General features: G+C 48.5%; 1 long non-coding RNA gene across 1 annotated transcript; it reads right to left on the reverse strand.

The window, feature by feature from the left end:
* Positions 1-5,281: 5,281 nt before the first annotated feature.
* Positions 5,282-8,983, reverse strand: LOC142664847 (uncharacterized). Its single transcript, XR_012851394.1, has 3 exons — positions 8,817-8,983; positions 7,178-7,371; positions 5,282-6,045 (listed from the first exon to the last, which is right to left on the reverse strand). It is a non-coding gene; the product is annotated as an uncharacterized LOC142664847 (long non-coding RNA).
* Between the last annotated feature and the right edge of the window lie 975 nt (positions 8,984-9,958).

A 9,958-nucleotide genomic window follows, 5' to 3' on the forward strand; every position in this document is an offset into this window, starting at 1 on the left:
ATTAAAGGGAAATCTGCATCCTGCACTGATGAGGACCAAGGAGAGCGGAACACACAGCGCCGGTGTAAGCACAACAGTCTACCTGTAGGTGGCGCTCTTATATGGCCCCTCACACTTTATTCCCAAGACTTTTATTTGCAGAGAATTTAACAAAATCATGTTCAGGGTCTGCGTCTCAGGTAGGATAATAAAACTCCCCGATCTCACCTATATCCTAGGCTGCAGTTATATTGATTTCTACTGCAATCCAGATCAGAGGAGAAGTTAGCTCCTTCCTCTCTCGCTGGTGCCACCATTGAACTACTGTACTTCCCAGAATTCCAGGTGTGAGTGTGTTTAGGGGGGGGGGGGTCTCTCACTGTGATTGGCTGTCAGGGTGAGCTGAAAGAGGGACTGGAGTGGGCGGAGCCTATGGGTGACCAGGTGACAGAAAAGGCAGTCTAATAAGAGCTAATATGGCTGAAGTAACTCTCAGGCAGCTACTTCCTGTCCTAAAAACTGAAGGCAAACTGAAAACAGCTGAGATTACAGGATAAGAGACTGCACACAATGACTTAAAGAGACTGGACACAGTGACTTCACGGTAGAAAGAGACTGGACACAGTGACTGCACAGGAGAAAGAGACTGCACACAGTGACTGCACAAAAAGACTGCACACAGTAACTGCACAGAAAAAAGAGACAACACAGGGAGTGCACACAAGAAAGAGACTGCACAGAGTGACTGCAGCGGAGGAAGAGACTGCACAGAGTGACTGCAGCGGAGGAAGAGACTGCACCCAGTGACTGCAGCGGAGGAAGAGACTGCACAGAGTGACTGCAGCGGAGGAAGAGACTGCACAGAGTGACTGCAGCGGAGGAAGAGACTGCACAGAGTGACTGCAGCGGAGGAAGAGACTGCACAGAGTGACTGCAGCGGAGGAAGAGACTGCACACAGTGACTGCAACGGAGGAAGAGACTGCACACAGTGACTGCAGCGGAGGAAGAGACTGCACACAGTGACTGCAGCAGAGGAAAAGACTGCACACAGTGACTGCAGCGGAGGAAGAGACTGCACACAGTGACTGCAGCGGAGGAAGAGACTGCACAGAGTGACTGCAGCAGAGGAAGAGACTGCACAGAGTGACTGCAGCGGAGGAAGAGACTGCACACAGTGACTGCAGTGGAGGAAGAGACTGCACAGAGTGACTGCAGCGGAGGAAGAGACTGCACAGAGTGACTGCAGCGGAGGAAGAGACTGCACAGAGTGACTGCAGCGGAGGAAGAGACTGCACAGAGTGACTGCAGCGGAGGAAGAGACTGCACACAGTGACTGCAACGGAGGAAGAGACTGCACACAGTGACTGCAACGGAGGAAGAGACTGCACACAGTGACTGCAGCGGAGGAAGAGACTGCACACAGTGACTGCAGCAGAGGAAAAGACTGCACACAGTGACTGCAGCGGAGGAAGAGACTGCACAGAGTGACTGCAGCGGAGGAAGAGACTGCACACAGTGACTGCACAGGGGGAGGAGACTGCACACAGTGACTGCAGCGGAGGAAGAGACTGCACAGAGTGACTGCAGCAGAGGAAGAGACTGCACAGAGTGACTGCAGTGGAGGAAGAGACTGCACAGAGTGACTGCAGCGGAGGAAGAGACTGCACAGAGTGACTGCAGCAGAGGAAGAGACTGCACACAGTGACTGCACAGGGGGAGGAGACTGCACACAGTGACTGCAGCGGAGGAAGAGACTGCACACAGTGACTGCAGCGGAGGAAGAGACTGCACACAGTGACTGCAGCGGAGGAAGAGACTGCACAGAGTGACTGCAGCGGAGGAAGAGACTGCACAGAGTGACTGCAGCGGAGGAAGAGACTGCACACAGTGACTGCAGCGGAGGAAGAGACTGCACAGAGTGACTGCAGCGGAGGAAGAGACTGCACACAGTGACTGCAACGGAGGAAGAGACTGCACACAGTGACTGCAGCGGAGGAAGAGACTGCACACAGTGACTGCGGGAGGAGTGGGGACACAGTCCAGGCTTTAGTCCAGATAGTGCTGATATAAATGATGCAGAAAACATGTGGATTGTGGTGGCGCGGCCCCCGCAGCTGTATTGATCTGGCAGCATTGATGGATTACAATGTGTCCTCGGTGACAGCGCAGCTGTAATTACTTTGTATTGTCCCAAATGTGACTGTCAAAAAGTGGAAGATGTTTCCTCCCCACGAGATCATCAGTCATGTTACAGGTGATGTAGAAGGGGCCCCACGTAAGAGGACACCCGTATTATACGTGAGGCCCAGATACGGAATCTGCATTGGCGCCGGGATCGTCACCGCTGGCTGGGGCGTCATGGCAGCCATATTGGATGTCACTCAGATTTCTCAGAAACAGATATAACTAAGAATCCGCTGAATGTGATTGGTTAGAACGTGACAGATATTTCTCATTTATCATCACGGATCCTGTATAACATGGCTGCCCCATCGCTTCATCATCGTCCGGCGTCTCCGTTAATCAATAGCGACTTCTGCGCGAGCGCTCTGCTCTGGTTTTACTCAAGCTGTTTGCTCAGTGACTTAATTAAATCGTATTTGAACAAAAAATAATCATATTTAATATTGCTCTAAATCAGCGCGAGAATCTCTCATTATTTTCCGCTGCTCGGAAGATCTTCTAATGAAATGCAAGTTCATTAACTGAAGTGATGGAACTTTCCACTGGATACAGCGGAGCCGTTGGCATCGCTACTCAGAATGTCAAACTCCACAATAATTGTACAAAACCTTTCATGTGGTCAGAGGCATACGTCCCAATATTGTAATATCGCAAAGAGGGACAACCGATGCGGCGCCCATAATCCCGCCCAGTCCCCGCCCATACACCCGGTTCAGCCCACACAGTATCATGCTCCCATAGATGCACCCATAAAGTATAATGCCCAAACAAATTCACCCATACAGCATAATGCCCCCATATCTGCCCCCATACAGCATAATGCCCCCATATCTGCCCCCATACAGCATAATGCCCCATAGCTGCCCTTACACAGTATAATGCCCCATAGCTGCCCCCACACTGTATAATGCCCCTTTAGCTGCCCCCATACAGTATAATGCTGCCTTAGTTATCACCGTACAGTATAATGCCGTCTTAGCTGTCCCATACAGTATATTGCGCCCCTAGTGCCAGTGTCCACATATAAAGTGTCAGTGCCCATGTAGATAGTGCCACACACAGTGTCCATATAGATAGCGACACAGTGTCCCATGTAGATAGTGCCACACCCGCTTAAAGATAGTGCAACCCCCCCTGTAGATAGCGCCATTGCGACTCCCTCTAGGAGTAGACACTCTGGCAGGGGCTTCTGCTCCAGGAGGAGTCACTAACATCACTGTCCATATGTGGACAGTGACGTAAAGGGCTTATCAGGGCTCAGCTCTAAAGTAGCGCTGTGCCTGTGGAGTCTTCTGTACTAATGCTGAAGCAGTGAGCTGACAGTTACCTGCTCCAGCATTGGGTTCAACTGTATCTGCGTCCTGAGGACGCAGATACAGTTGACACCTGGACATACCCTCGGCAGCCCGGAACAGCGGGACACCGCCCGGAATCCAGGACTGTCCGCTGAATCCAGGACGATTGGGAGGTATAGTCATGGGAATGAAAAAGCTGGAAAAATGAGGACGTTATGTGTAATAAATCGCTTATAGCCTCTTCTTGTCATCTTCAGGAAAAAAAGCTTCCTCCACTGATAAAAAGAGATAAATTAAAGCGTGTGGCGGCCCTCGAACAAGACTGATGATGTCACTGAGAATGTGAGATGCTCAGGGGCGGAGTGTTCGGAGGGGAGGAGTGTTCGGAGGGGAGGAGTGTTCGGAGGGGCGGATTGTTCGGAGGGGAGGAGTGTTCGGAGGGGAGGAGTGTTCGGAGGGGCGGAGTGTTCAGAGGGGCGGAGTGTTTGGAGGGGAGGAGTGTTCGAAGGGGCGGAGTGTTTCGTGGGGGGCGGACTGTTTAGAGGGGAGGAGTGTTTGGAAGGGCGGAGTGTTCAGAGGGGCGGGGCTATAGAGTTAGTGAAGTGATTTGCATTGATTCTATAGGTCCACTCAGATGTTGGGTTTTCAGTCTACCCCTGGATATGATCTTTTTGGTTTAATATATCAGTGAATCCTTTCCACGTTTATCCATGTTAGTAGCAGCCAAGTGACAGTGCCCTTCACCCCCGGAACGTACAGTGTCACCCAGGGGTCTGAGCTACATTCAATATCTTGAATATTCCCAACATGGAAAAGGTGCTGTCCATATGGTAACTGGATTTACATCTCCATAGAGCTCCCTCAGTTCTGTTGGTCTGGGTCAGGACATGAGGGCCCCCTTGACTGGCAGCATAAACACTCGGCTGGCACATGCCACATAGAAGCTACTGGTAAATACAGAGACGCCGCTGACGACCACATTTGGCAGCTCCTCATGGGTCCAAACTGTAGAAGGACAAGACTTCATTGAAATTGTTTGCAACAAAGGATTGGAGGGTCTTTGATCCAATGACAACACTTACTGGTCAATATATCCGGCATGACATACTCCGGGGAGGTCCAGGGTCGTCTATGGCTCAGATCCCGCGTCTAATGTTCCGACTCTACTGAGCGACACAATGATTTGGCTCCGGACGAGCAAACAGTCATTTGGAGAACGACAGAAGGATTTATGTGGATTTCACAATAACTAATACTGAGTCTTAAGTCTTTACCCACCGCCAAAAGCTACACGAGGAGATGTCGGCCGCGAGTGGAAATAATAAGTCGATGGTGAACCCTACTTAAGTGAAACGTTAGAATCCTAATTTCTGGATGGGAACGATCATTGCTGCTTTATGTCGACGCCGGCATATTTCTAGGCATCACTTAGGAATAGATTATAGCAGGATATTTAATACGCCGTGCCTCCGTCTCTCGCTCATGTAACGCTGACAGCGAAGTCTCCGCCAACTACCCACAATGCCCGGTGTCACCGCTCGGCTTGGGTGATTGAAACTTCTTATTACTGCTATGGAGCACAGCAGGTCTGAGTGACAAGACTGGTAAGAAGAGTGGCAGCGCCGGGAGAGACGGAGGGTGAGACGCCAAACCCAACATAAGCTTCTTAGGCTGCAGATCCCGCTCTTAAGCAGATTAGCTTCTCCGGCTTCTAAACGTTCGTCTTTGGCAAAATAACTTCTATAATTACAATGTTTTTTTTTATTTTAAACAATTTTGTCTGTAAAAAGAAAAAAATCAGTAACACTGCGGCCGCCGAACAAACGACACGTCTTATGTTCCCCTGAAAATGCCGCAGATTTGACTTTATAAACATGGAAATAAATGTGACTTTAATTTCCCCGGATTATAGAGATTGTTCAGCCACTTAAATGTCTAAAAAGTCCAAATCCCAACTACAAAATACACCACAGATTATAACACAGAGCGGGGTATAGAGGGAGATGAAAGACCAACCCCCCAGGAGCCCACGGAGATTACAGATGTAGCAGAGTTACTTCCGTTATCCGCAGAGTTGATCTTATATCACGGACTATCTGAGACGTAGCGCTAAATGAGTAAAGTCATTGATTTGCCAGATTTCCCAGTTGAGGGCAGTGCGAGGATCTCCGAGTCTTGGACGTCTCTCGGGTGGAGTTGGGGCAGCCTACAGTGGTCCCTTTGTTCTGGGCTTGTCTGGGGGGTCCCAGCTCATCTTTAGAAGTGGGAGCCCCTTTTATTATCTTGTGTGGGGACATTCAGAATCCCCCCTTCACTTTATATCGCCGCTTATTACCAATTATTCATGTCGAAAATAAAAAATGTCTCTTGCCATTGACTAAGGTTGAGCTGTGATTTACTGCGGAGCACAATCCGGAGCTCCACTGGGCTGTTAATGGGAAGATGATGGAAATGGCTGTGTACATAGAAGGAATTAGCATTTGTGAGAATCAAGACGACCAATATTTCAAGTCGATTAGCATAGAATCCTCAAGGCCCCACTGTGAAAAATGATTCACTTCTCCCCGGCAACAGTCACAACATATTCTGTAATGAAGAAGATGAGAAATGCGATTCAGGAAATGTAACGGAGCCTTTTATATACAGAAATACAAATGTCCCCAAAGAGCGACAGCCGGGGATAAAGATGGGGACATTTAGGATTGCAATAGTGAAATGTAGATTTGCCTATAATTTCCAGGAATTCATCATTCTTACATATTGCCCCCGGCCTGGCATTCAAGTTGGTCGATTACTTATATTAAGAATGAACTAACTATTCATATAGGACTAAATCTGCTGCCTAAGCTCCCGTTACAGTACAGGTGCCATTGTGTTCCCTCTCTTCTCATCAATCCAGTCATTTATCCTCGCTGAGAGGGAAACAAGCGCTCCATAGAGCAGTGATTGACAATAAATGGGCAAAGAAAGACTGAGATGACGGGCACAGGGGCACCCCTGGACAGGTACAATGGGGGGCCTGACCTGCTGCAGCCAGGACATTGGGAACCAGAACATCCAATGATGAGATCTGATCAGTTATTCCAGGCGCTGGACTGTAACTGTATCCAGGGGGTCGGTAGTGGGAAAGATTAAGAACACCAGTTTTTGGTTGGTTATTCCTGGACTGGAGGTGACCACCGATGGTCCTCTGGGGATATCAGGACCCTATAAATCTTAATTGGATGTTACAAACTTCCCAATATTCCAGAAAAGTCTATCACCAATCCTGAGCCTGCCGGACTATCAGATGTTTACTGTGCCATGAGAATAATATGCAGTACAGAGCGCCACATTGTGGTCAGGAGCAGAAAGGGAAAGATCTGACAATTCTGGAGAGGGGTGTTTGCACTTGGGGGGGCCCGATCTCAGTGGACTCAGTATAGGGGGGCAGCGGTTGCAGTTTCAGGCCCCTCTGACACAGAATTATACATGGCACCTGATGGGCGCTACATTTAGAGGTGATACTCTTCTGTAGCTAATGTCATTTTGTTACATTTTACTGAGACTATTGATACCAGTAACATTCTACACATTCTACAAACATCTTAAAGGAGCACTCTGTGTATAGGTGTCTTGTGTGGCTCCTGAGGGGCGGTGCTTGACACCGAGATTAAAAGAACACCAAAGAGAATCACTGAATTATGCTCTGCCCCTTAAAAATATCTGTCCGTTTTACCTGGAGTGCTCCTTTAAGTCTTGTACTTCATCATAACCACAAGGTGACTGGTCATCTGGATTCTTTCAGCTCAAGTGTCCAAACACGTTGTTTCAGCCTCAGGAACGTGCTGGAGGAGACGAAATGAGACTCGTTGGCACAAGACACGTGGAAGCGGGAAGTTTTGCCAAGTTTTGATCCTTCCACATCTGCAGCTGAAGAAACGGACAAAAATGTTTCCTTTGATTCTTGCAAATTCTTTTATAATATTTCCATCCACAGTAAGAATAGGGGTCAATGTGCCAAATGGCAAGCGCTATGACACCCGGGGAAACCGCACAATTCTGCAAGATTGTCACCTGTTCGCAGCTATGCGGGCATTATACTGTATAGGGGCAGCTATAGAGGAAATATGCTGTGTGGGGGCAGCTAGGGGGCATTATAATGTGTGGGGGCTGCTATGGGGGTATTATATACTGTATGGGCAGCTTTGGGGGCATTATACTGTGTGGGGGCAGCTATAGAGGCATTATGCTGTGTGGGGGCAGCTATAGAGGCATTATGCTGTGTGGGGGCCGCTATGGTGCCATTATACTGCGTGGGGCTGCTATGGGGGCATTATACTGAGTTGGGGCACTATAGGGGCATTATACCGTGTGTGAGGCACTTTGGGGGCATTATACTTTGTGGGGGCACTATACTGTATGGGTGCAACTATGGGGGCTTTATACTGTGTGGGGGCACTATGGGGGCATTATACTGTATGGGTGCAACTATCGGGGCATTACACTTTATGGGTGCAGCTATGCTGTCATTATACTGTGTGGGAGCACTATAGGGCCATTATACTGTGTGGGGGCACTATGGGGGTATTATACTGTGTGGGGGCACTATGGGGCATTATACTGCATGGGGGCACTATGGGGTATTGTATTGAGTGTGGACACCATGGGGCCTTATACTGCGTGGGGAAGTACTATAGGGGCATTATACTGTGCAGGGCATCTAAAGGGGCATTTTACTGTGTAAGGCAGCTATAGGGACATTATCCTGTGTGGGGAGATACTATGGGGCCATTATACTGTGTGGGGGGCACTATGGGGCATTATACTGCATGGGGGCACTATGGGGTATTGTATTGAGTGTGGACACCATGGGGCCTTATACTGCGTGGGGAAGTACTATAGGGGCATTATACTGTGCAGGGCAGCTAAAGGGGCATTTTACTGTGTGGGGTAGCTATAGGGGCATTATCCTGTGTGGAGGCACTATACTGTGAATGGAAGTTACGTATACACCATAGCTCGCTATGCTGCGCTGTTTATGTAATACCCTTTCACTTCTATGGAAGTTTACAGAAAGAGTAACACAGCAAACTGCGCTGATTACGTAAGTCTGACCCCGCCGGATGCACCTCCGCTGTAAACATGCATTGGGTGGCCCACTGAGTTGGGGCCCATGCAGATGTGTTTCGTCCCCCGTGTGCTAAATGTCTAGCTACGCCTGTTCTCTGCTCTTCTTTGCCTTATTCGGGGGTAGAAGTCCTCCATGAGGTGGATTTTCCGCTACCATACTTTTGTTCTCCCGGAGATAAGCGGCGGTGCCTGGCAGCCATTTATTCTCAGCACATATCAATCTCTGCACAAACGCTATAACTTACCAACATTGAGACGATCACATGGCGGCAGATTTCCTGCGCTCAGCCACATTAAACGTATAATGCCGAGCAATTTACTTCTCATTCCTGCTCATGAATTGAGTCGTTGTCAATTATGTCAATCTGTTCCGGGAACACAATCTGCGCGATGTGAAGACTTCGCCGACACTTTCTCCGCCACCGTCTGACTTGACACTTTGAGGACATTTTGTTAAGCTGCAGCATCTTGCACAAAGTGGCTCTCGACAAAATGTGTTTATTTTATGGGTTTTTTTGTACAATGACCTTGATGGTTCACAAAATCCAGAGATTGTTCTGTCCTGAAGAAATTACAGCCTTGGAGGAATCCGCAGTGACAGGATAATCTACAATGTTCTACTGAGAATATTAACATCTGATCCGAGGACAGCAGAGTCATCTCCACAAAGAACACAAAATACAACCTGCTCCACTGACACTGCGACTATTATACCGATATAATTTATAATGTCAAATCATCATCATGACAACGCATCCTCAGTGATGTCACCGCTGATCTCTAATGAATGGATAGGCTGTATTCTCAGTGATGTCACCACTGCTCTCTAGTGAATGGATAGGCTGCATCCTCAGTGATGTCACCGCTGATCTCTAATGAATGGATAGGCTGTATTCTCAGTGATGTCACCACTGCTCTCTAGTGAATGGATAGATTGCATTCTCAGTGATGTCACCACTGCTCTCTAGTGAATAGACAGTCTGCATTCTCAGTGATGTCACCGCTGCTCTCTAGTGAATGGATAGGCTGCATTCTCAGTTATGTCACTGCTGCTCTCTAGTGAATGGATAGGCTGCATTCTCAGTGATGTCGAAGGTGCTCTCTAGTGAATGGATAGGCTGTATTCTCAGTGATGTCACCGCCACTCTCTAAAGAATGGATAGGCTGCATTCTCAGTGATGTCACTGCTGCTCTCTAGTGAATGGATAGGCTGTATTCTCAGTGATGTCACCACTGCTCTCTAGTGAATGGATAGGCTGCATTCTCAGTGATATCACCGCTGCTCTCTAGTGAAGACAGTCTGCATTCTCAGTGATGTCACCGCTGCTCTCTAGTGAATGGATAGGCTGCATTCTCAGTGATGTCACTGCTGCTCTCTAGTGAATGG

The sequence above is a fragment of the Rhinoderma darwinii genome, chromosome 12 (genome assembly GCF_050947455.1).
Source record: "Rhinoderma darwinii isolate aRhiDar2 chromosome 12, aRhiDar2.hap1, whole genome shotgun sequence".
In the NCBI taxonomy this organism is placed as follows: Eukaryota; Metazoa; Chordata; class Amphibia; order Anura; family Rhinodermatidae; genus Rhinoderma; species Rhinoderma darwinii.